We start from the raw sequence: 25,453 nt of genomic DNA on the forward strand, positions 1-25,453 counted from the left end.
AGTAAGAACAGTGACCCTGGCAAAGGGCCAAGGGCACCTGGGACTGGACTTAGTCAGAGAGGGCTTCCCAGAGGAGGTGATATTAACCTGACTCATAAAGAGGCGGGGGTGGGGGTTATTCCAGAGGGAGAGGAACTGGAAGGCATAAGGGTTCAGAGGGAGGACAGTCAGAGAGGAGGAGCTTTATCAGGAGCTGCAAGCAGTTCCAAAGTCCTGAAGCAGAGAACTCGAGGGGGAGGTGAAGAAAAGAGAGGGGTATTTGTCCTGACGAGGAGGAGGTGTGACCCCCGAGCTGAAGCTGGGACCTGAGACATTTTGGTGCTGATGCTTGGACAGGAAGTGCTCTGGTCATCCTCCCATGATGGCCAGCTCCATCAGAACAGAACGTCTTTCTATGTCAAACTTAGCCTGAAGCTCTGTATGCAATATTATTATTCTTTTATAGCACTCTTGTAAACATTTGTGTGCTTAGTCACTCAGTCGTGTCTGACTCTTTGCAACCCCACAGACTGTGGCCCGCCAGACTCCTCTGTCCATGGGATTCTCCAGCAAGAATACTGAAGTGGGTTGCCATGCTCTTCTCCAGGGGATCTTACCAACCCATGGATCAAACCCGGGTCTCTTGCATTGCAGGCATTGTTTACTGTCTGAGCCACCAGGGAAGCCCCTGCATTCCATAGGTGCTCCATAAATGAGACTGAGAACTAAAAAAAGAGAATGAGAGTGGAGAGCTGTTCCTTTGAGCAGATGTTGCCCACACCCCGCCCATGTTCCCTTGTCCTTCCCGCTCGACTGCACCGCAGCCTTCCTTCCAACTGCCGACACCTGGGTTTCCTTGCTTGGGGTCTCTGGTTCCAGGTCCCCTTTGCTTCCTGATGGGCGGCCTGAAGCACAGAAGAATTGGCTCCCTGGGGAGTACCCCACAGCCGTGGCTGATGGAAGCTGGTGAGTAAATACCACACAGGTCTCAGCCATCAGGTGGCCAGAGGTCCCCATGGGATGAAGTCCCAGTTGCCCTCAGTGGTAACTTTCTTGAAAATGCTCCAGGTCCCTTCACTTCTCAGATAAACAGCATACATCTAGATTTTTGTCTTGGCGGGGGTGCTTCTGGGAAACCCAGACGAAGACAGTCCAATTCTTGGTTTCACAGAATGAAAGAGTACAGAATTAAGGGACTTCAGGGGTAGCCTTTCATGGGCAGGAAACAGAGTCAGTCGGTGGTTAATGGCAGACACAGGATCGATCCTACTCGCAGGCTGTGTGCGCAAGAGAATTCAGGATCCTTTGTTCGAGCCTCAGCTCTGGATGCAGCGTCATGTGCTGGAAAGAATGTGGGCTTTCGAGAGAGGCACACCTGGGTTAGAGTCCAGGCTGGGCCACATGCAGGCAGGTGGCCCCTATCAGCAGTTATGCAGTACCTCGGTTTGTTCATCTGGGAAATGGGGGCCACACTTACTATGCAAGGTTGTGATGATATGCAAGTGTGAAATGTAAGTAAGACACCTCATGGAGAGAAACTAGGTTCCTCTCTAGAGTCTTTTAAGGAACTGCTTACTCTAAGTTTTAACTGCCGTTCACATACCTCCAGTCTAGCAATGATAAGGGCAACCTTATGTTTTTGCATTTTTGTGCCTCCCAGGGGACTGGAGGTGCCTAAAAGATGGGGGTCACGTTTTGCTCAACTTTGCATTTCCTGTATATTTAGCACCACACCTGGCACAGAGCAAGCACTTCATGAACGTTTGTCGAACATTTACTTTTATTTGAAGGATAATTGCTTTACAGTATTGTGTTGGTTTCTACCAAACATCAACATGAACCAGCCATAGGTCTACCCATGTCCCCTCCCACGTGAACATCCCTCCCACCTGCCTCCTCCCATCCTACCCCTCTAGGTTGTTACTGAACCCCAGTTTGGGTTCCCTGAGTTGTACAGCAAATTCCTACTGGCTATCTATTTTACATATGGTAATATATGTTTCTCGGGTGAATATAATGTGCTTCTGGGCTGTGCACCAGAGGGATCCAGTGGAAAAAAGAAAAGTAAGATCATTTCATGATACAAATGAACTTATTTACATAGAACTGAACTGAAAATAAATATAAACAGAAATAAGTAAATAGAAACAGACTCACAGACTTAGAGGACAAACTTATGGCCGCCAGTGGGGAAAGAAAGGGGGAAGAGATAGGGAGTTTGGGATGGACATGTGCACACTGCTATATTTATTAATAAAATAGATAACCAACAAGGACCTACTCTATAGCACAGGGAATTCTGCTCAGTGTTATGTGGCAGCCTGGATGGGAGGGGGGGGGTTGGGGAGAATGAAAGTGAAAGTTAGTTGCTCAGTCGTGTTGATTCTTTGCGGCTCCATGGATTTCCTACCCGGCTCTTCGTCCATGGAATTCTCGGCAAGAGTACCCAAGTGGGTTGTGGATACATGCGTATGTATGGCTTGAGTCCCTTTGCTGTTCACTGAAACCATCACAACACTGTTAATCAGCTACACTCCAATATAAAATAAAAAGTTTTTTGTTTTTTTTAAAAGTAAGATCATTTTTTCAGAGAGTGAAGAGGGCCGAGATGAAGATAAAACAGAGGATGTGATTTAGCCTGTGGTCCTCAATAGAAGGGGAAGAAAGGATGGGACAATTTTGCTCCCTTGAGACATCTGGCAACACCTGGAGACGCTTTTGAAGGGAACTGGAGGGAAGGCGCTCCTAGTACCAACACCCTGTAACGCACAGGAGGCCTGTCCCCAAGGGTCACCAGCGGCGAGGTGAAGAAATCCTGCTGTGGGGGGATGACGGGGAGCAGAGAGCACCTCCCTGTGCAGGTGACAGTGGACTGAGGTCCAGCCCGCTCCCGGAGTGGGCGAGGAGGAGCACAGAGTGTGAGCTGCGCCCAGAGCCACCGTCACAGCCTAGCGCAGAAAGACGCCAGATGGTTAAACCGCCAAGTCTAGCTCACGCCCCCTGCGAGCTCTCACACCTCTGCTCCGGGGTGTCATTTGGGGGTTGTTTGCTGGGCTGGGCGGGGGAAGGGCGAGGGAAATCCGGTGGGGGCTTTTGCTTGGCTGCTTTCACTTTTAAGTCCCCAGAGCCCGGAGTCCCCACCCCCTTCCCAGGCTCAGAATCGGAAAGAGGGAAGCAGAGGGTCTTCGTTCAGCCGGACCGCTTGGAAGCCCCCCACCTCCACCTGTGGGCTCCCTTCCTCCTCTCTCCGAAAGCATCTCCCGTGGCCTTCCCCCAGTCCCCCAAATGCTCCAGCTGGTGGGCTGGGGGAGAGATTTCTCTGGAGACATCCTGCTAGTCTCCCATAGCCCTGGAAGAAGTGATTTCCCAAGAGAAACAGGCATCAGGCTTCCACGGAGCCGTAAATAAACAGAGCATTCCAGAGGCCGAGGGCCGGGAGGGCGGCCGGCAGGCCAACTTTCCCCCTTCACCCTCACTGAGCCGGCCCATTAACTTTTCGAGCAGGCACTGGGCCCTGAGAGCATGCCAGCCCCGCTCCCCCCCCACCCCCTCCCACCAGCTGCCCCTTCTCTTCCCCTTTTCTTCCTTCTTCCCTGTAAATCTGTCCCAGGCCCACCGCCTCCAGAGCTGCACACAGCAGCCTTCCCGCTCCACACACGAGGGGGCTTCCCGAGGAAACGTCACACCAGTTCCCTGGGCAGTTTCTTAACGTTCAAGGCTTCCAGAAAGATCTGAGTCAACAGGCTCCGCTGAGGCAGCCAGGGTGGCAGCGGGCCTCTGACAGGCAGCCTGACCTGTAGAAGCACTGCCAGCCCAGGGCAGGCAGAGGGAACCCAAGCGCCAGACCCCTGCGAGGAACAGTGACCCCCAGGCTGTGAGCCCACGTCCTCTTGACGAGCAGGGACCCTGTGGCCAGAGAGGGAGCGGATGGCCCCTTCAGAGTCAGCAGGCAGCTCGAGACCCCAGGCCTCCCGACCCTCACCTGTGTATGGAATTTCTTTCAGGACACATACTCGTGCCAGAAGAGTGGGAAAGTTCCACATCGACTCTTCCAAACGGGAAGGCAGAGAAGGCTGGGAAGTGGCAGCCACCTTCCTCCAAGTGTGTCTCTGGGGTTCGGAGGACGCAGCTGAACAGCTCTGCTCCCTTAGTCTGTAGAGTTCTCCTCTGAGCTGAAAACACCACCCTCGGTTCCCAGAGTCCCCAGACAGCAGCCCCGGGTCAAAAAACCTGCTCGTGAGGACAGCTGTCAGACCCAACTTCCGACACTCCATTTCACAAGAAGGGGGCATTATGGGGGAAATGTGCTGGAATATGTTTAATTAATTGTTTTGCTAAAAATGACAACCTGCCCATGCTGCTCTGAGAGTTTTATTACAGACAGCCAGAATGAAGTAGGCAATTTGCAATAAGTAAACCCTCCCTGCAAACCCAGGGGCAGGAATTTTTCTACGCATTGTTATTTTCAACCACCAATGTCTAGTCTTTTCATTCCTTGAAAGCCTTGATTTACAGAGTTGGAGGTCTACAACGTGGAACTTCTAAAACAGACTATCAGCCGTAATGTCTATTTTCTGCTGTTAAAGTTGGTTACAAATACCTAGGCACCAGCAAAGAAAAGACTCAAAAATATTCATCTCCCCAGCTGTGCTGTTTTAGTTCTGTTTGTGTGTGTGCGCACCTATCTACACACGATACAACTTCCAGTCGTAGGTTTTTGTTTTGTTTTTCTAAGTCTTTCAGGCAAGCCTCCCACACGGTTTTGAAAGGGGGAAAAACAAAACAAAACAAGTTATTTGTTCTTTAGCTCTTGGAGTTTAATAGGATTTTCATCTCCTGGCCCCCTTCAGGAAAAAAAAAAACAACTAATAGCTAAGTGACCACTAGCTATTCTCACGATTAATGTAAGCCTTTCACCGTTAACCTGCACTTTGGGTGCCGGAGAGCATGTGGTGCAAAGACGTTTCATCAGCTGCCAGAACAAACGACGGAATGTCAAATCTCCAACAGCTCACCTCCCAGATAAGGGTCAGGGTGGGCCCACTGGTGCTGCCTGCCTCAGGAATTCCACAAATATTTACTGAGCACAGGGGTGGCCATGACAGCTTGGGGGCTCCACTGTGCCATCCAGGATCCAGACACCACCTCCCCCTCCACCCTCCCACTGTTTTTGCAGAAGCCAAGGGTTACAGGCCCCACGCTAGCTTCCTCTGTGGGCACCGAGCAGAGCAGAAAAGTTAGGGGGCCACCATGACGCCGGCAACCAGTTCTATATGAACCCAGGACAGAGGAAGAGAGCAGGATGCAAAGGGGCACGGTGAAAGACACCCAGTGGTGACCAGCCTCTTCTGTCGTCAAGGTCACCTGAACTGCAAGACAGACAGACTCCAGCTACACTGGACTAGCTACCAAAAACCAAAAGCATTTTCTTTTTCTCAAAAGTAAATTCCAATGCCGTTATTCAGGCAAAGCAAAGGCAGAGGGCTGGTGGGAGGCAGGTGGTTGGGACTCAACCAGAAGGTGAGAAACAAAAAGTTGACCACACATCAGCATCCAGCAGGGTCGCTGAGAACGAGAGCTTCTCCCAGTAGAAAGACTGGGCACCGTCCGGCTCCCTCCTTGGACAACCAGCCTCACTCCAACCAAGCCCTCTACCCCACAGAGGTAACCAGGACACACTAGGATTTATTGGACATCAGACCAGCTACAAAATGTGAAGTTCACCAAAACGATATTTAATAGATTTCTCTGGATTTATATCTCTTCTACCTGCCCCACCCCTGCTCCAATCTGAAGTGAGTAACTTGGTCAGAGAACTTGGCATGAAATTCTAGTACTGAAAAAGAAAAAAAGAAAGAAAAAAATGAAGCACAAGCAAAATGCACAGGGTTCTAGTCCAGTTCCCATTGCTGGGAACTTGATGTTGCATGTGTTATTTACCTTCTGTAACGGAGGGAAGAATGTCTTCACTTCCTCCCGCTTAAACCTAGGAGTTGGGTGGGGAGACGGGCTTGTTAGCTCTCCTGCCCTGGGCGCTCTGGGCTGGTGGAAAGGCTTATGGGCAAAGGTGTTAAGAGCTCAGAGAGGTGAAACACTCTATCTTAACATTCCCGAATGTAAGTGTAGAGGAGAGAGGAGCGCTTTTGGTTTCATTGCATCATTCTGGAGCCAGATTTGACATTGAAACCTTTTAAAGTAGCTGAAGGGCCTTCAGCTTTTTACAACCCTGGGTTTCCTCTCCTGTAAGACCTCAGAGGGTTGGACTAGATGATCTTGGAGGCTACGGGTTCATATTGGTTGGCTGACTGTTCAAGACAGGAACTATGCAAAGGTGATAACCAACAAATGCTTGGCTGGTTGACTATGGGATCCACTTGTTGAAGAGGGTATTTATTTTCTGAGCAGAGCCCCAGGGGCTACATTCAGTGTTTTCAGAGCTAAGATTCAAACACATGGCCATTCCTGGGCAGGATGTTAGGATCAAGGTTCTTAAGTTACTTTTCAAGGACTTTTATGGACTTCCTTGGTGGTTCAGTGGGTAAGACTCCGTGTTCCCAAAGCAGGAGTCCTGAGTTCGATCCTTGGTTGGGGGACTAGATCCCATATGCCATAACTAAAGATTCTTAATGCCACAAAGAATGCCTGGTATAGCCAAATAAATAAAAATATTTTAAAAATTAATTTAAAAATACATTTAATAAATCTAGAAAGTTTCATAGAAAAATAAATCTAGATTGAAGTAGAATCTTTTTCACCACCGTAGCTCCTAGTGTTTTGCATGGTGCCTGTCACATAGTAGGAGCTGGAATACATGTTGTATGAATAACCAAAGTGTCCAACACCCAGAACACTTCTGACACTGCCTTCACCTCCCCCGGAATGTATCAGTTCAGTTCAGTCACTGAGTCGTGTCCGACTCTTTGCAATCCCATGGACTGCAACACGCCAGGCTTCCCTGTCCATCACCAACTTCCGGAGCTTGCTCAAACTCATGTCCATTGAGTCGGTGATGCTGGAATGTATATGCATAGCTGAATCCACAAAAAGCTTTCAACTACTTTCCCAAATGACACTAATATTTAATCCCTGGCCTTTCCTGCATCCCCCACACACTCCCAATCTCACGAGTCAAGTGCTGGCTATCAGCTATCCTGCTCGAAAAAGAAGAGGGCAACAGAAGATGAGCCGGTTGGACAGCATCACTGACTCAGTGGACGTGAACGTGAGCAAACTTTGGGAGATAGCGGAAGACAGAGGAGTCTGGTGTGATCCAGTCCGTGGGGTCACAAAGAGCCGGACACGACTTAGGGACTGAACAACAACAACAATAATCCTGCTCAGCAAGCTCTATCCCTTCCTGGCTGTGTTCCTTCATCTTCCAAGGCTCAATTTCCTCATCTATTACATGCAGATAACCAGGCCTTTCTCGGGAGGAAAGGAATGGTCAGGTCCTCCGAGGGGAGGTGGGGGAGTATATAAATTCATCCACCAGTGCTGAGAATCCACCTGGCACAATGCATGCTCACTCATGGTAAACACCAGCCATTAGAGTTACTCCTGTACTCAGTAGCATTCATGCTTGGCAGTAATTAGGGCCTCATTAAATTTTAATTTCCTTTGTGCCAGACTGGATGCTTAAGGCAGAACCAAGTTGGATTAGTACTCCACAAAATGTAAGAAAAATAAATATGCTGCAAAAAAAAATTTATGTTTCGTTGTCTTTTGGATCATCAGGACCACTTCCTCACATACCATTGGGCAGGACAATTGGACACTGTTCTTAGAGCTAGAAGTGGCATTCGACTAAGTGGCAGGAAGTTCTGTTCAGCTTGGGGCTTTGCTACTGGTAATCTTTACTCCATGAGACTCAACACGGCCAGTGAGCCCAGGACTTTGCTGGATAGAGACTCATCCTACTTGACAAACATCCATGTGTTCCCCTGTGCTCTTCCAGATTCCCTACAGTTAGGCAGGGTCGTGTGAGCAGAACTGACACGTTTAAAGAGGGTATATGTGACTCTTTAGTCTTCTTTTCCTCTCTAGGAGCCTGAAAGCCAATTTGAAATGATGCGGCCAAAAAAAATTCAGCTTGCCTGGATCCCTAAGTCACAGCTACCTTGAAGAGCTCTTGCCCTTTGATGCATTTCACGAAAGTAAGAAATAATCCTTGTTTGGTTAAGCCAGTAGGATATCAGGGTTTATTTGTCACTGCATCATAGCTTAGCCTAACCTGACTACTAACACATCTTACTCAGTGCTTGTTCTCGAGCATTCATGCCTGTCTGTCACAGGCCAGTTATTCTCTATTATACACACACACACACACACACACACATAATTTAAATCTCAACAATTATTTTTCCTAACCCGTTAGATGATCCTGTAAGATTTAGTAAACTGGCCATCTCTCTTGAGACAAATATATTTTTTTTCTTCCCTCCGTAGAGGAAAATAAATTGGTGACAAAACTGTGTAAGGGAGCTTCCCTGGTGGCTCAGTGGGAAAGAATCCGCCTGCCAAAGCAGGAGACGCGGGTTTGATCCCTGGTCTGGGAAGATCCCACGTGCCATGAAGCGACTAAGCGTGTGCACCAGTTACTGAGCCTGTGGTCCAGAGCCCAGGAACCACAACTACTGAAGCCTGCACACCCTAGAGCCCATGCTCAGCCCCGAGAGAAGCCACCGACATGAGAAGCCTGTACACCGCAACTGGAGAGTGGCTCCTGCTTGCTGCAGCTAAAGTCTGGGCAGCAACAAAAGCCCAGCTCAACCCAAAAATAAGTAAATAAATACAATTCTTTTTTTAAAATACTGCATGAGGACATTTCTTGAGAATGAGGATCTGTGTTAGTGCCAGGAAGCGCCTTCTAAAGGAAAGAGAAAAGATGCCTCTGTTACTCACTCTAGCCATGCAGCCTTTTATAATCAAAATAGTAAACTCTGGAAGGAAATGCAGGGTCCACGTCTGCGTATCCCACTCACTGAGGCACTCAACACAGAGTCTTCATAACCTCTAACTAACACACCAGCTCTGTAGGGTGGCAAGTACCTGGGCTCTGAGATCACTCAGGTCTGGCTTTAAATCAAGTTAATTTCATAAAGGCTCACTTTCCTCAGATGTCGAATGTATAAAAATTTCTACCAAGTGGCATCGCTGGGGGAATGAAAGAAATTAAATAAGGTAGGTTAGACAACATGCTTGGCTCAATAGCTGGCATACAGCAGGCATTCAATCAATGCGTGTCCTTCTTTCTACCACCTTTAGAGTTTGGTTTCAAGTTCAGACTTGGCCAAAAAAAAAAAAAAAAAAAGAGTTTGTTTACTATTGGAAGTGGTAGAAAGATCCTGCGGTATTGCTCTGGGTGCCACACAGGACAGTGGACACGGTCTTCCTGGAAGGAAACAAAGGTTGCCACCACGTCAAAGGAAAGAAGCGCACCCAGGATGCGCACAGAGGCCAGATGTTCAGATGAGGCAGCTGGGCGGAGCCAGGGAGGCAGGCAGATCGTCAGAATTTGGCCAAGAGGCCCCCAAACCTGGGACAAAGGCAGCCTGGGACGGAAGCCGTCTGGCCAGCTTCCTGTGACGAAATGGTCCAGTGACTGTCCTTCCAGGCACTGGCAACGCCAGCCACTAGGGGCAGCAGCGGGTAGCAACTGCTACTTTACCTCCTTCTGACCCAGAGCACAGGCTCCCAAACAGGCCCGATGATCATTCACTCATTTGTAGAACCAACCAGTCACTCGAGGGACAGTCATTTGGAACCTGCTCACGGGGCCAGCTCTGGGTTGGTGCTGGGAACATGAAGACAAAGAGGAAACTCTCCTTTGGGGCGGAGGTTGGTCCACGGTTTTTCAGGGAGACAGAGGTGCAAAAAGGTCAAAATCCACATGCTAGGATTTCTAAGCAGTTATTTCCGGGGCAGGAATGAGTGAAAGTGTTAGTCGCTCAGTTGTGTCTGACACCATGAGCTGTAGCCCGCCAGGTTCTTCTTTCCATGGGGTTCTCCAGGCAAGCATACTGGAGTGAGTTGCCATTCCCTTCTCCAAGCAATCTTTCTGACCCAGGGATCAAACCCAGGTCTCCTGCAGGTTTGACTGCAGGCAGATTCTTTACTGTCTGAGCCACCAGGGAACGGGTAAGTCTGGGGGATTAGTCTTGCTGGGGAGAAGGACCTACATGTAGAAAAGGAAAGAAAAGGGAAAGAAGGTGGAGCATGCGGGGTTCAGGGCTCGGCCTTGAATGGCTGAAGTGTGGGGCACATGGTGGAGTGGGAAGCGGTTATGGCAAAATATGTCTGGTGGGTAGAGGTCAGCTCTCAAAGAATCTGGACTTGGTTCTATGGGTCAGAAGTTATTAAACAGCAGTCCTTGGCATGGACAGGAAAGTCCACTCAAATGGTTTTGATTTGGGGTTTTTGAGTGCCTTTCAGCTGGACATGTGCTTTCTACTTTGATCTACTACCTACCACTTCCCAGGTGATGCTATTGGTAAAGAACCTCCCTGCTAACAGGAGACACAAGAGAAATGGGTTCAATCCCTGCATTGGGACGATCCCTTGGAGAAGGAAATGGCAACCCACTCCAGTATTCTTGCCTGGAGAATCCTATAGACAGAGGAGTCTGGCGGGCCATAGCCCATGGGGTCACAAAGAGTCAGACAGGACTGAAGCGACTTAGCATGCACAATCACTTCCTACTGTCCTACAACTGACTCCTTTACTTGTTTCTGTTGCCTGAAAACCCCCTAAGAGCATTTGGGTTTATGACTCCTGGGAGGTTTTCGGAGGTCAGTGGGACACGATCAGATTTGGTGTTTTAGAGCCACATGTCATTGGAGTGGAGGCGGGGAGGGAATGGTGACATCGGCCATGACACGTATTCCTTCCCTTAAGACTTCCTCCTTCTCTCTTACTGAAAAACCAACTCCAGAAAAATTTCTGTTCATTTTTGGGTAGTCAGACCCAGTATGACTCCCCACTCCTATCTCAACACACATACAAATTATATTTTATTCGATTCTGTTTATCAACTGAGCAGTGGTTACTGAGCCACCACTCAACCAGAGCTAGGTGTTCAGGTAGCAGGGGATGGGCGTGGGGGTGTGGGGATCAAAGTGTAAATGCCTGTGTCCAGCAAGACAGAGGTCTTGTCACAGTGCCAGAACGTACCCGAGACCACTGGCGAGACACACAGCGACACCACGGCACAGGCCACCCAGGCTCCATGCAGCTGTGTGGCTGGCATGGTGCACGTGCAGAGCTATGAGGGCGCTAGCCAGGAGGTCTGAACTGCCAGCAAGCCGCCGTCCCCCAAGGCAGGACCACTGAGTCAGAAATGCCACTACTGAGCATATACCCTGAGAGAACCATAATTCAGGAAGACACATATACCTCAGTGTTCACTGTAGCACTATTTACAATAGTTAGGACAAGGAAGCAAGCTCAGTTCAGTCAGTTCAGTCGCTCAGTCCTGTCTGACTCTTCACGACCCCATGAACTACAGCACGCCAGGCCTCCCTGTCCATCACCAACGCCCAGAGTTTACTCAAACTCATGTCCATTGAGTCAGTGATGCCATCCAACCATCTCATCCTCTGTCGTCCCCTTCTCCTCCCGCCTTCAATCTTTCCCAGCATCAGGGTCTTTTCAAATGAGTCAGTTCTTTGCATCAGGTGGCCAAAATATTGGAGTTTCAGCTTCAACATCAGTCCTAGATGTCCATCAACAAATGAATGGATAAAGAAGATACGGTACATATTTTCAATGGAATATTACCCAGCCATAAAAAGGAACGAAGTTGGGTCATTTGTAGAGATGTGGAGTCTGTCATACAGAATGAAGTAATTCAGAAAGATTAAAAACAAATACATATATTAATGCATATATATGGAATCTAGGAAAAAGGTACACATGAAGCTATTTGCAGGTCAGGAATACAGATACAGGATGTAGAGAACAGATATGTGGACAGAGGAGGGGAGAGGGAGCATGGGACAGACGGATTGGGAGCGCAGCACTGACATTTACACGACCATGTGTAAAACAGATAACTAGCGGGAAGCTGCTGTAGAGCGCAGGGAGCTCAGCTTGGTGCTGTGATGACCAAGAGGGGTGGGATGGGGGTGTGGTGGGAGGGAGGCTCAAGAGGGATGGGATATATGTATATGTACAGCTGATTCATGTTGTTGTACGCCAGAAACTAACACAACATTATAAAGCAATTATGTTCCAAGAAAAACTATTAAGAGAGGTGAGTCTATTTAAGCCATGTGCAGAATCAATGTGGCCTTTGACCAAACAGAGCAAGAAGTCTCTCGTCATTTCTATCACTGAAACATCTTCTATATCCAGATATCTTGAAATTGAGTCCCCAAATATCCTACTAGGATCAATCATATGCCTCCCCAACCCTGAAAGAACATCCCTTCCCTGCCTCACCCTGATCCCCACAGGTACTATCCATCAAGTACTTTCTCAACCTGTGAGCACAGGAATTGCACTCTGGCTTTGGTGGTAACAGAGCCAGACTTGGGAGTGCCTGCGGCCCAGCCAGGAAACGTGAGAGGTGAAAGAGAGCCAGTGCTGGGCTCTGTGGATGGACCCACCACTCCCAGGATAGGCGGAGCAGGTCCGCAGAGGGCGTGGATGGTCAGGTTCCTTCATTTCAGGTCACTCTCTGGTCGCTGGGTGACGGCTCTCCCGAGGGGTGGGGATGAGGCTGCCAGTCACAGACCCAAAGCATCAGGCCCTCCCTCAACCACAGTGACTCACGGGCAGCCTCACAGACGCAGGTGTGAGGTGCGTCTGTGCCAACGCCACGGTGCTGGTCAGCATTTCCAGGCGCTGCCTGGGTGCTGGGTGCTGTGCTCAGTCCCTCACAGGCGTTTGTGGTTGTTATGTAGTCGCTCAGCTGGGTCCAGCTCTTTGTGACCGTATGGACTGTAGCCTGTCTGACTTCTCTGTCCATGGGCTTTCCCAGGCAAGAACACTGCAGTGGGTTGCAGTGCCCTCCTCTAGGGGGATCTTCCCGACCCAGGGACTGAACTTGCATCTCCTGCATTGGCAGGTGGGTTCTTTACCACTGAGCCACCAGGGAAGTCTCTCACAGGTACGAGCCCCTGTGATCTTGCACAGCAACCCTGTGTGCAGGGACTCTGCCTCCGCAGGTCCAGGTCGGCTCACTGTGTGGAGATGCAAATGCACAAATTCTCCAGCCAGACTGAGGACCCCTCCCAGGAAGGGATGGTGGCTTTGTCTTTAGTGTCCCCACCCTCATCCCTCCCCAACCCTGACATGGAGCACAGAACCCCACACACAAGAGCAGGGTGGCGGCTGGGCCAGGACAAAGGTGAGGCAAGTAGCAAACCAGGATGCAACGTTTAAGGAGGCACCCCCTCCCTCTTGGGTGCTGAGCCTGCACTTGCTGACCCTGAGAGCAAGCGCCATCAAAGATGCCACACACTGGGGACTCATTTGCTAATCAGTCCCAGGCCTGGGTAGGGAACTGGTCAGACTGGTGTGTGTGGTGTGTGTGTGTGCAAAGCCTGTTTCCTTTCCTCTCTAGCCCTGTGATTGACCTTCCCCACCCGGTGCCTCAGTTTCCTCACCTGTAAAACGGAGCTTCTGGTAATACCAGGAGGTGGGGGAAGATATGGAGAAATCAGAATCCCCATACACTGCTGGTGGGAATGTAAAACGGAAACAGCCAGAATGGTGTGGCAGTGTCTCAAAACGTTAAACACAAAACCCAGCACTTCCACACACAGATAGCCACCTAAGAGAAATGAAAACGCATGTCCACACAGAGACTGCACACAGATACAGCAACGTTATTATAATGGCAGACGTAGACACAACCCAACTGCCCAGCAGCAGGTCACCGAATAAACAAAACGGCCCACGATACCACTGTGGTATGATATGAACTGTGTCCCGCCCAAATTCATTAGCTAAAGCCCTATTCCCAGAATGTGAGTCAAGGCCTTCAAAGAGGTGATTAAGTTAACATGAAGCTGTAAGGGTGGACTCTAGTCCAATCCTCACAAAAAGAGGAAACTGAACACTCAGAAGAGACATAATAGAGGCACGTGCGCAGAGAAAAGGCTATGCAAGGATGTGGAGAGAAGGCAGCGGCTGCAAGCCAATGAGAGAGGCCTTGTGAGCCACCAAACCTGCTGACACCTTGAGCTTGGACTTTCAGCCTCTAGATCTGTGACAAGATAAATTTCTGTCCTTTAAGCCACCCAGTCTGGGGTATTTGGCTATGGCAGCCCCAGGTGGTCTACGGATGCAATGGAATATCATTTAGCCATGAAGTAATATGCAGTCCTGATGCATGCTGTGACATGGAGGAACCGCAAAAACATGCTAAGTCAAAGAAGCATATGAAAGACCACGTACTTTATGAATCCTTCTACGTGAAACGTCAGTAAAGGCGAAGCTATACAGGCAGAAAGAAGATTAGTGGCTGTCTAGAGTTGGCGAGGGAGACAAGGATGGAGAATGACTGGCAAGGGGCACAGGATCTCTGTTTGGGATGATGGGAATGTTCAAAGATTAGACCCTAGTGATGGATGCATAGCTCTGTAGATACCCTAAAAGTCAGTAGAATGTATATTTTAAATGGGTGGATGTGAAGCTATTTATGTTTTAAAATTTATTTATTTTAATTGGAGGCTAATTACTTTACAATATTGTAGTGGGTTTTGCCATACATTGACATGAATCAGCCATGGGTGTACATCTGTTCCCCATTCTGAACCCCCCTCCTCCCACCCTCCCCATCCCGTCCCTCAGGGTCATCCCAGTGCACCAGTCCTGAGCACCTTGTCTCATGCATCAAACCTGGACCGGCAATGTTTCACATATGATAATATACATGTTTCAATGCTATTCTCAAATTACTTTTTAAAATGTGACTAGTACTAACATCTATGCTACAGAGATGCCCAGGGCCCAACTCACAGCACTTGGGACTTTTTATTATACTTAAATTAAATAAGTATCTGTTGCTCAACTGAAAGTTGCCCAAAGTGCCTCCAAGTTCATTTATTTTTAGAGACCTTTAGTTTTACAGAAAAAGAAACTGGCCCATCACCAGCGATGCTGTGTCCCTAAGTGGCCTGCCCACCCAGGACTCCCAATCAGCATCTTCCGGCTGCAGCATGCCTGCCTGATGTAGCTGCAACTGTTCTTGTCTTGGGTTGTACGGATGTGTGCTGGAGTTCCGGCTCTGCCCTCCCCACTATCTGCTCAGCAGGGCTGCCGTACAGATGACCTGGGCTATGACGTGAGGTGTGAGGGGCACAGAGCCTATGCACAGTTGACATTCAATACATCGGGAACAACCCCCATGCAGGAGAAGGCCCTTCATCGAGCTCTGAACACACACCCATCCCTGTGTTATCCTTAGCGAGGGCTGGTGGCTCCGCCCCCAGGGCACTAATCAGTGGGGTGGGGCCCCAGCCCTCTTGCTGGAGCCGCAGGTGGACAGAGGGTAGGAGGGGACACACGTGCAGGAGCCTGAGCCTTAAGAGCACTAGGTGTGGTGTAGGACTGCCTGGCTTCCAGAAACCTTGGACAAAGGACTTCCCCCCTCTGTGCTTTTTTATCGATTAAATGGGGATAACAGAGTCCTCCCATCTCCCAGAAGTGCCATGGGCTAGCCCACAGAAAGCACTCAGGCCCTGTGCCTCTGATGTCAGGAAGCAGTTGCTGCTAAGTGCCAAGTGACCATGACCTTCCTGAGAGCAGGGATGCTATTTTCTTCCCCTGGCAGGTGCTCAGTGAGTGTCTGCTGATTGGACAGAGGAAGTAAACTAGCCAGCGCAGAAGAGGAAAAGTCACGCGCTGCCATATGATTGGGCATCCTTGGGTCAATTCCCTCATTTCTCTGGGCCTCAGTTTCCCTAAGTTGGAGCAGGCAACCCCGAAACTTCCTTCCTGCTAGAACACTCCTTGATCCTACTCACGCACCATGCTGCTATTATTCTCATCCTCCCAACATCCCCCTCTGGGGACAACAGAGGACATTAGACTTTTTACAATAAATCCCGTTTCTAAAAGTGCTGAAGTCAGGCCACGTTCAATCTCACAGTGTTGACTGCAGCCCCCCATCTTTGGAGGGTCTCCCATTAACCCACCAGTGATCCAAACCCTTTCTGTTCTGTGGCTCCCTGCACCCAGGATTCTCTGCTCTTGGAAATGACCTGAAGTCTTCCAGTTCTCCTGAACTGTGTGGCTCTGGCAGAAATTCACTGCATGCTTAGAATCAATTAAATTCCAGGCCGTTCTATAGGATAATGCCGCCTCGGTGCTCTCTATCAGGGGAGGTTTGGTGAGGGCCTGTGCTCCTCTCTGCTCCTGTCTGCAGCCACCAGCATCCCTTCCCCTCGCTTCTTGGCTGGGAGGAGGGGGCGGTCTCTTTTTCCATCTTCTGGCTGTCAGTCCACACGCCCTGCGTCCTCTAGCCCCTGTCATTGTGAGGCCTTTCCCTACCCTCTCTGGGCCACCACCCATCCTAAACAACTTGGCCATGTGCAATATCCAGCTCTGACCAGACTGGGTTGCAAATACCTTAAAGATGCTGCTCCTCAAAAGACAAGGGTGCATTGCACAGGAAAATAATTTCTCAATGTCCTCCTGCACAGGCCAGGAAGATTCCATGGGAGCTCTGCATACCCACAGGGGCTAAGGGAGCCTGAGATGGCTTTTTCATTTGAGTGATTCAGCCCGGTCTTGTAGTTTAAGAACAGCAGGAAAGTAATGTCAGCTGAAAGGAGTTTTCTGTGTGCTATTTAACTAAATGGCTCTGCAGCTGGAAAGAACCATGGGCAGACGTGTTATGATTCAAGGGCTCCCAATTACAATGATCCTCTTTTATTGTATAAAAACAGCAACCCAGCCATTCTCCACCCTCCCAACGCCTGCTCCCCCTACCTCCTGCCCCCACTGGCTGGCAAGGCTGTTTAGCATCCTGAAAGTAGCACCCAGCTTCTCCTCCGTCTCCATCTCTCAGCTGTCAGCCCACTGGGATTCCTTCTCTTGCCAGAGCCAGGGAGGAGAGGGTGGCATGCCCCCTGGAGAATGTTCTGGTGTAGACACTGACAGACGCTTAGAATTGTCTTGGGAGTGGGGTTTGGGTGGCTAAGGATAACAGGCACAGATCTGGAATTCTCTTCTGTTTTAACTAATCTTACACCACACACACACACACACACACACACACACATATACACACACGCGCGCATGCGCGCCTGCTTACACTGACCCCTACATTCCTTTAGCAGAAAAGCTGTCAGACTGTCCAGAAACTCATTCTAAAACTGTCCCTTCTCCCTCCATATAGTTCCAGGCCTCCAGAAGACATCAGAAAGACCTGGTGAGGGACTCTCCTGGTGGTTCAGTGGTACAGAATCAGCCTACTGATGCAGGAGACACAAGTTCGATCCCTGATCCAGGAAGATCCTACATGCTGCGGAGCAACTAAGTCCAAGTGTCACAACTACTGAGCCTGTGCTCTAGAGTCCAGGAGCCGCAACCACTGAAGTCCGTGTGCTCTAGAACCCTTGCTCCACAACAAAAGAAGCCACTGCAACGAGAAGCCCGAGTACCGCACTAGAGAGTAGCCCCTGCTCACCCAATCTAAAGACCCGCATCGAGGAAGACCCAGCACTGCCAAAAATAGATACATAAACATAGTTACATATACATATAAAGACCTGGTGATGCATAAGAGTATCGGCTTTAGCATCAGGCTGATGTGAATGCGAATCTCGGCTACCTCCTCTCTGAGACCAAGCACCTGACCGCTCTGCGCTTTGGTCTCCTTTGGTCTTTAAGATGAGGCTACACCGTGGCCCTGGATGCCCTCCTCAGAGTCACTCTGAAGGACACAGTGAAGAGAGCACGTTCAGCAGGGTGCCTGGCACACAGTAGGTACCCAATTTTTGGATGCTCTTGCTGCTCTGAAGATGGGGGCACTGTGTTTGTGGTGTGTCTGGGGAGGGCAGGGGACTTTGTATTCTATTCAATCTCACCAGCCAGAGTGGACACAGCTGGGGTCAGGGGCCTGGGGTGGGGGAGATGCTTCTGAGGGATACAAATGGCGGCCCTGCGGAGGACTGGTTCTCCTGCCTTTCTGCAACAGTGATTTAAACCGTCATGCTAGCACTACCCCTGCATGTGTGCCTGCAGCCTGCTCTGTGTAGAATCTGGTCCTTCCTCGGTTTTCTGCAGCTGGTTTGGAGTCCAGAAGCCGCAGGTGCAGGCATCCAACCATCCCAGGAAATCTCATTCATCTTTTCTCTCTACCCTTCTCAACAGCAGGCTACTTTTCTCTCCCACAGAGTCTGTTCTGGGCCCCTGACAGGGAGCATTCCCTCCCAGAGAAAGAGCTAAATCAGCCTGGCCACCCTTCGAGGCCCCAGGAACACAGGAATCCACTCCCTGCCCGGAGCCTGACAGCAAACAGTTCCCAGGGTTTTGCTAATTTCCCCCTGCAAGGTGAACCAGGCGTGGCTTTAAATCCAGGAAAGTAAACCCAGCAGGTGCTTTGAACTTCTCCATCCCAAACCAAGCCTGTGCACCTCTAAAGTCTACTCTGAGCCTCTTATACCAAAGTGAGTGAATGCCTGGGCCACATTCCTTCATATCGATCCCCCATGAATGAACAGCACACGCATTTCATTCGCTACAGGTTTCACATGGTAAATACTGTTGCACTGAAACACTGTAATAAGATTTAATCCCCACTAAGCGTTTCAGTGCTAGGGGACAAGAGGAGGGCAGGAAGAGGAAGAAAGTGTGTGAACTGTGGCTTTTAACAGGTAAACTGTTCACCAGGGGTGGGGTGGCGGGTAAAGAGAGGTGTCAGCAAGAAAACTTGATTCTGACTCTGGTCTTTTTTGATTCCCTTTTAAAGTTTGGGTGGAACATGATGGACTGTTGCCAAGACAGTTTTTCTTCTTGGGGGTCTGCTACACGTGTGTGTGTAGGAGACACACACACACACACACACACACACACACACATACACACCCCATTGCCAATCAACCCATCTTAAATGCATGACTTCAAGCATAGAAACAGGAAACAGATTGGGGTGGATGTTGTTAAAATCACAACCTATTTGATGGAGGGTGGGGGCGGGGAATCGAGAGGACTTTCTCTTTTTCAACTACAAAAGAAACTACCCTGTCAGTACCCAGAACAATGCCCAATCTGTTGTCTACCACCGGGGTATGTGAGCAGCTGAGCATCTTTTCAGAACGGCACTGCCTGAATTTAACCATGACACAGCACATTACCTGAACGGTGCACCAGGGTCCCACTGTGATATTTCAGGAGAGCTCACCGTGTCCGAAGTTGCTCAGATTTGCCACAAATGAGCACATATGTGAGTGTGTGTGTGTGTGTGTGTGTGTGTGCGTGGTGGGGGGAGAGGGTGGGATGGAGGAGAATTGCAATGAACTGGGGACAGTTGGGGTCTTGAAATCTATGGCACAAATTCATGCATGTTAATTACTTGGCCCCTCTCAAGGATACAAGAAAGTCACATCCTAGAGGTGGTGGCAAGATGATGATGGCAGGTGAGGATGGTGACAACAGGTAACATTTACTGAGCAGAATCCACGTGTCAGGCACTATGCTAAACCCTTCTGTAAATTTCTTCAGCTTCACAACAATCCAGAAAGCAGCTACTGGAATAATCTCCATTTTAGAGCTGAGGAAACTGAGGTTTATATGTAACAGCCCCAAATCATAAAGTGATTAACTGAGAAGAGAATCAGGGATGGTGGCCTTTCTGGGGGAAGCCAGTGTGGGGAAACTGACAGAAGGGCCTCTGGGAGCATCCCCTCTGTTTATATACATCAGATCAGATCAGATCAGATCAGTCACTCAGTCGTGTCTGACTCTTTGCGACCCCATGAATCACAGCACGCCAGGCCTCCCTGTCCGTCACCAACTCCCGGAATTCACTGAGACTCACGTCCATTGAGTCAGTTATGTCATCCAGCCATCTCATCCTCTGTCGTCCCCTTCTCCTCTTGCCCCCAATCCCTCCCGGCATCAGAGTCTTTTCCAATGAGTCAGCTCTTCTCATGAGGTGGCCAAAGTACTGGAGTTTCAGCTTTAGCATCATTCCTTCCAAAGAAATCCCAGGGCTGATCTCCTTCAGAATGGACTGGTTGGATCTCCTTGCAGTCCAAGGGACTCTCAAGAGTCTTCTCCAACACCACAGTTCAAAAGCATCAATTCTTCGGTGCTCAGCCTTCTTCACAGTCCAACTCTCACATCCATACATGACCACAGGAAAAACCATAGCCTTGACTAGACGAACCTTTGGTTATGACTAATTCACGTTGTATGGCAGAAACCAACACGACACTGTAAAGCAATTATCCTCCAATTTTAAACAAATGTGAAAGAAAAAAAAAAGCAAAGCTGAAGGGTCACAACCGGAATTATTCTGCTGATGAGTGCTGGAGCTGCAGGTAGGACCCGGGGAATCTGAGGGTCAGGAGAAAGGCAAGCGTCGTGTTTGGGAAATCAACTGGTGCTCCTTTCCATTGTGTCCAGTTCTACTCATTAGTTTCTGCAAAAGGAAAGCTAGCTGCTTCCTGGTAACAGCTGACTAAAGGCTTCCCTGGTGGCTCAGCAGTAAAGAATCTGCCTGATGCAGGAGACACAGGAGATGGGGATTTGACCCCTGGGTCAGGAAGATCCCCTGGAGAAGTAAATGGTTCTTGCCTGGAAAATTCCAAGGATAGAGGAGCCTGGTGGGCTACACTCTATGGGGTCACAAAGAGTTGGACACGACTGAAGTGACTGAATATGCACACAATAGCTGACTAACATCAGGTTAATTTTGGATTCCTATTGGCAGAACCTAAAGAAAATCTCCCTCACTTTCTTAGTGTGTTGTCTTCTTTTTGCCCTAAGGCAGAACTGGTCCCCTGGTCTGAAACTTTCCAGAACTCATTCTAGTTCAAATAAGAACCAAGCTGATTTATTTCCATAAGGCACACTGCTGTCAGTCTTACCTTCTTAAGACACCTGACAGTCCCTCCTGAGAAGCCTGCAATGGCTCCCTAGTACCTACAAATTAAATCAACCTCCTCCACGTCTGCCTCCAAGTCTGGCATCATCTCTCTGCACAATCTTCCCTGCGTCTCCCTCTCCACCTCAGCAGAACACACATGGCCCCTAGGACGCAGTTTTAATTTCATCCAGAATACACCCCTTTTCTCATCGGAGGCCACACACACTTTATCTTCCAGCTCAACAACACTTCCACCATTCACCCCTTCTGCCTTACAAGCTGAATTCCAGTGTATTTATGGCATTGATGCGCCTAACTAAAAACATGTGATTGCCCCTCTCCAGTAGGTTCTGGTGACCATGTGGCACAGTTCTGGTCAAGCTAAGGACAGAAGTCCCTGAGAGGGGTGTCCCTTTCCAAACGTAACAGTAAAGCCACACTAGGTAAATGTTCTGTGTGCCTCAGCCATCCTACTTCCCCTTTCCTGGAAGGCAGATGTGAGGCCTGGAGATGCAGCAGCCCCCTTCCCACCATGAGGTGATAGACCTGGGGTCAAATGCGTAAAACTCCATGGGTGGCAGAATAGAAAGACAGAGCCTCGGTCCCCAGTGGTACAGCTGAGGCACCATTCCACCCACTTTCTTCTTGTCCAACACAAATAGGCCCCCATCTGGTTAAGTCATGGGTGGGCAGAATTTCTGGTGCTAACAGCTGTGTGCAATGATACCAGACACACCTCCAGACATGGTTCCTCCTCAGTCATGGGCAGTTTCCCAGCTACCCACTCTAGGAAATCCTCTATGGGATCCCTCACAGTGCAAGAACTGAGCCCTTCATGCTGCTGTTGCTGCTGCTGCTAAGTCGATTCAGTCATGTCCAACTCTGTGCGACCCCATAGACGGCAGCCCACCAGGCTCCCCCGTCCCTGGGATTCTCCAGGCAAGAACGCTGGCGCAGGTTGCCATTTCCTTCTCCAATGCATGAAAGTGAAAAGTGAAAGTGAAGTCGTTCAGGTGTGCCTGACTCTTTGCGACCCCATGGACTGCAGCCTACCAGGCTCCTCTGTCCATGGGATTTTCCAGGCAAGAGTACTGGAATGGGGTGCCATTGCCCTTCATGCTACTTCCACAGTAGTTACTCTTCTCAATTCTAGCACCTATTTAATTCTGCTTGATGTGGCCTGCTGGCTGCTCAAACTCCTAGGTGGTAAGGGGTCTCAGTCCACTAATATCTCCCTAGTGCCTGGAGCAGGGCTTTGCATCAAGGTTAGAGAGATGCTCCATTTCATCAGCATCTCCAACATGTCTAGAATAGCGCACTGGCATGTGGACGGCACATGTTCTGGAGTCTGGAACTCTGCTTACTGTTTGGCCTTGAGCAAGTTAGAGAACCTCTCTGTGCTCCTAGGTCCTCATCTATATAAAGGAGAGAATGACAGTACTTGCCCCACTGGGTTTCACAAAGACAAAATAGTTTAATTTTAAGCACTTGGTCCCTGACATATAAAAGTGCTTAATGACTATCGCCCTTTATTAGTGTGATGAATATTATAGTTATGGAATAAACAAATCAACACAGAGTTGCTAAATATAAATTAATTAAGAGATGAATTAGGACTTCCCTGGGGGCTCAGATGGTAAAGCGTCTGCCTACAATGTGGGAGACCCAGGTTCAATCCCTGGGTCGGTAAGATCTCCTGGAGACAGAAATGGCAACCCACTCCAGTATTCTTGCCTGGAAAATCCCATGGATGGAAGAACCTGGTAGGCTACAGTCCGTGGGGTCGCTCATGACTGAGCGACTTTACTTTCTTTCATGTAGGAGATGAAACCCAGGAAAATTCCTACAAGTTTGGACCACTGGGCAGTGGTCCCTGTTCCCTCTTTTCTGCCTTTACTTTTCATTCTAACTACAACTTCCCATATCTGAGGAGCTGCTATACTGGAGTGCTGTTAAGACTTGGCTTCAAATGCGGAGTCTAACTCTTGTTGTGTGGCTTCTGGGCAAGTTTTTGTCACCTCTCGGAGCTTCAGTTTCTTCCACTGTAAACTTGGGATAATAATCGTATTTATCTCATAGGGTTATAGTGAGAATTAAATGGTAAAGCATGTAAAATATACAGCATTATGCCTGGCACACTGAAACAGTGTTAGCAACTGTTATCAAACACTGTCATTATCCTTTTTTGTCAAATGCACAGCACCCCACTGAGTCTCATGGTCCTGATGGGGACAGGACACTTGAGGTGGGGTTGCCTTTGGGCATGTCAAGACACGCTGCATTTACATTGGGAGAATACTTGTGTGCCAACAAACATTTGTGGCATCTTGATTTTTGCCTTTAAATGAGAATTAGTATATTCCATTTACCCCAAAACCTTGGCCTCTGAATTTTCCCCTTAAGAGCTGTTAACTTCCAAGTGGTCCTTCGCTGACACCAAACCTGGCCAGAAGGCAAATATGCACATGAGAACAGTCAATGGAGCAGAGTGTTTAAATAGCAACGATATTCCCAGATCGTGTGTCCAGTCACTGTCAGGGACACATTTCAATCTTACTTGTACATTTCCCCCCTTTGGCCTTAAAAGAAGATGTGTCTATAGCTTTATATTAACTTTCCCTTTAAACTTAAACCTTCATGTGAGTCCCGTTCAAGCACTTGAGGGCTCCATTAATCTATTTTTACTGTTAAACATGCCATTTTACAAGATATTTATTCCACTTGGTTGTCATCCAAATGCTTTTTGACATTACTGTCCTGGGACTCCACTACTTTAACTCACTGCCCTCATAAACAGAAAATCACCTTTTGACGGAAATCTTGAAGAGCTCTCAGAACTTCACTCCCTACACTTCAAGGCATTCACTTCTGCTCAACATTACAGGAGAGAGAATGTGCATGTGAGTGAGTGAATGAGTCTATGTATGTGTGTGTTTTAAGAGGATAATTGTGCGAGGTTTGAGCAACCAGAGGAACGAAGTGGGGCAATGCCTGTCCCCCAAATCCTGCACCCCGCTCCCCTTCACCGGCCTGACTCGGACTTAGGGAGCTGCTATTAGTAACATTAACAACACCAGGTGGCTTCCCTGATGGCTAAAACGGTAACGAATCTGCCCGCAATGCGGGAGACCCAGGTTCGATCCCTGGGTCAGGAAGATCCCCTGGAGGAAGGAAAGGCAACCCACTCCAGTATTCTTGCCTGGAGAATCCCCATGGACAGAGAGACTTGGGGTGAGGGTAGGGGTGGCCATAGTTCACGGGGTCGCAAAGAGTCGGACACGACTGAGCGGCTAACATTCAACATTAACACTGATAACAGAGGGAGACCGTCGGGGATTGCGCTGGACAGAACTCCAGGGTCTGGGCAGCGCCACTTTCAAGGGGAGGGGTCCAGGGAAAGTCTTGGTTTCCCCACCTTCCTCCTCCCCCACCTTCCAGACAAACAAAAGGCCATCGCGGAAATTACTGTGAAGGCAGAGACCCCACTGGCTTGGAAACCAATCCATCAGGTGGAAGCCTGAGCAAATCACAACTTAGCTTCCCCGTCAAGTTTTCTCCCCAGCCTCCCACACCCCTCTCCCCTTCCGCCGCCGTCTCCCGAGCTCCGCACGGCGACGAGCCCAAGGGGACCGTCCTGTGATGCTCACTGGTTTCCAACTTTCCGCTCATCTGCGCCTCCGCAGCCTCTTGCACAGCGGCTGGGAAAGGGGCAAGTTTGTAAAGGCGAAGAGTCGACCAAGTCCCGGGGACCCCACCAAGGAGCCGTAACACCAACAAAGCTGAACCTCTCTCGTGGGGGCAGAGACGAAACGCGCCCCCTGCGGTTCCGGGCCGGGGGGTGGGGGGTGGAGGGTGGCGGTGCGCGGAGGGGGTGGCGACGGTGGGCTGGGGCGGGCCGCCGGGCCCTGCGGAGAGGGGGTCCCCGGGGGGTGTCCCCCGCCGCCCCTCCCCACGCGGCTTCCCCGGCACCTGAGCGGGGCGTGGGGACAGCGCCGCGCTCCGGCCCGGCCCGCGCGGCAGGTAGCTCGGCCGGTCGCCCGCCCGCCCGCCCGCGCCGCCGGCAGCCGCCAGGAGCGCGGAGCGGAGAGGCGAGCCTCAGCCCACGGCGTCATGCTTCCTGCCACCACGTTACGGCGAATCGTCACCGGGAGCGGGGAGACGCGGGGAGCGCGGGGCGGGGGGGTGGGGGACGGCGGGGGGGTGGGGGACGGCGGGGAGCACACACACACAGCCCCCCGCCCGCCGAACCCCGCGGAGCCGGGGCCACGTCCCGGCCGAGTCCCCGCGGGACCGGCCCCGCTCGCACAAAGCGCCGCGCTCGGGCCAAGGAGGGAGGGAGCCGGCCCCGAAATAAATAAATAAAAACACAGTCGGGTCTACGTAACGCCCTGTCGAAAGCGGACGCCATATTTTTTTGTGGCTTATGTCGAC

At 49.9% G+C, this 25,453-nt stretch overlaps 1 protein-coding gene across 1 annotated transcript in view; it reads right to left on the reverse strand.

Annotated features, from left to right (window-relative positions):
- Positions 1-25,453, reverse strand: part of ZHX2 (zinc fingers and homeoboxes 2) — a 179,944-nt gene that overhangs the window by 153,643 nt on the left and 848 nt on the right. The gene's annotated exons all lie outside the window — the stretch shown is intronic.

Source organism: Bos indicus x Bos taurus, chromosome 14 (genome assembly GCF_003369695.1).
Source record: "Bos indicus x Bos taurus breed Angus x Brahman F1 hybrid chromosome 14, Bos_hybrid_MaternalHap_v2.0, whole genome shotgun sequence".
Lineage (NCBI taxonomy): Eukaryota > Metazoa > Chordata > Mammalia > Artiodactyla > Bovidae > Bos > Bos indicus x Bos taurus.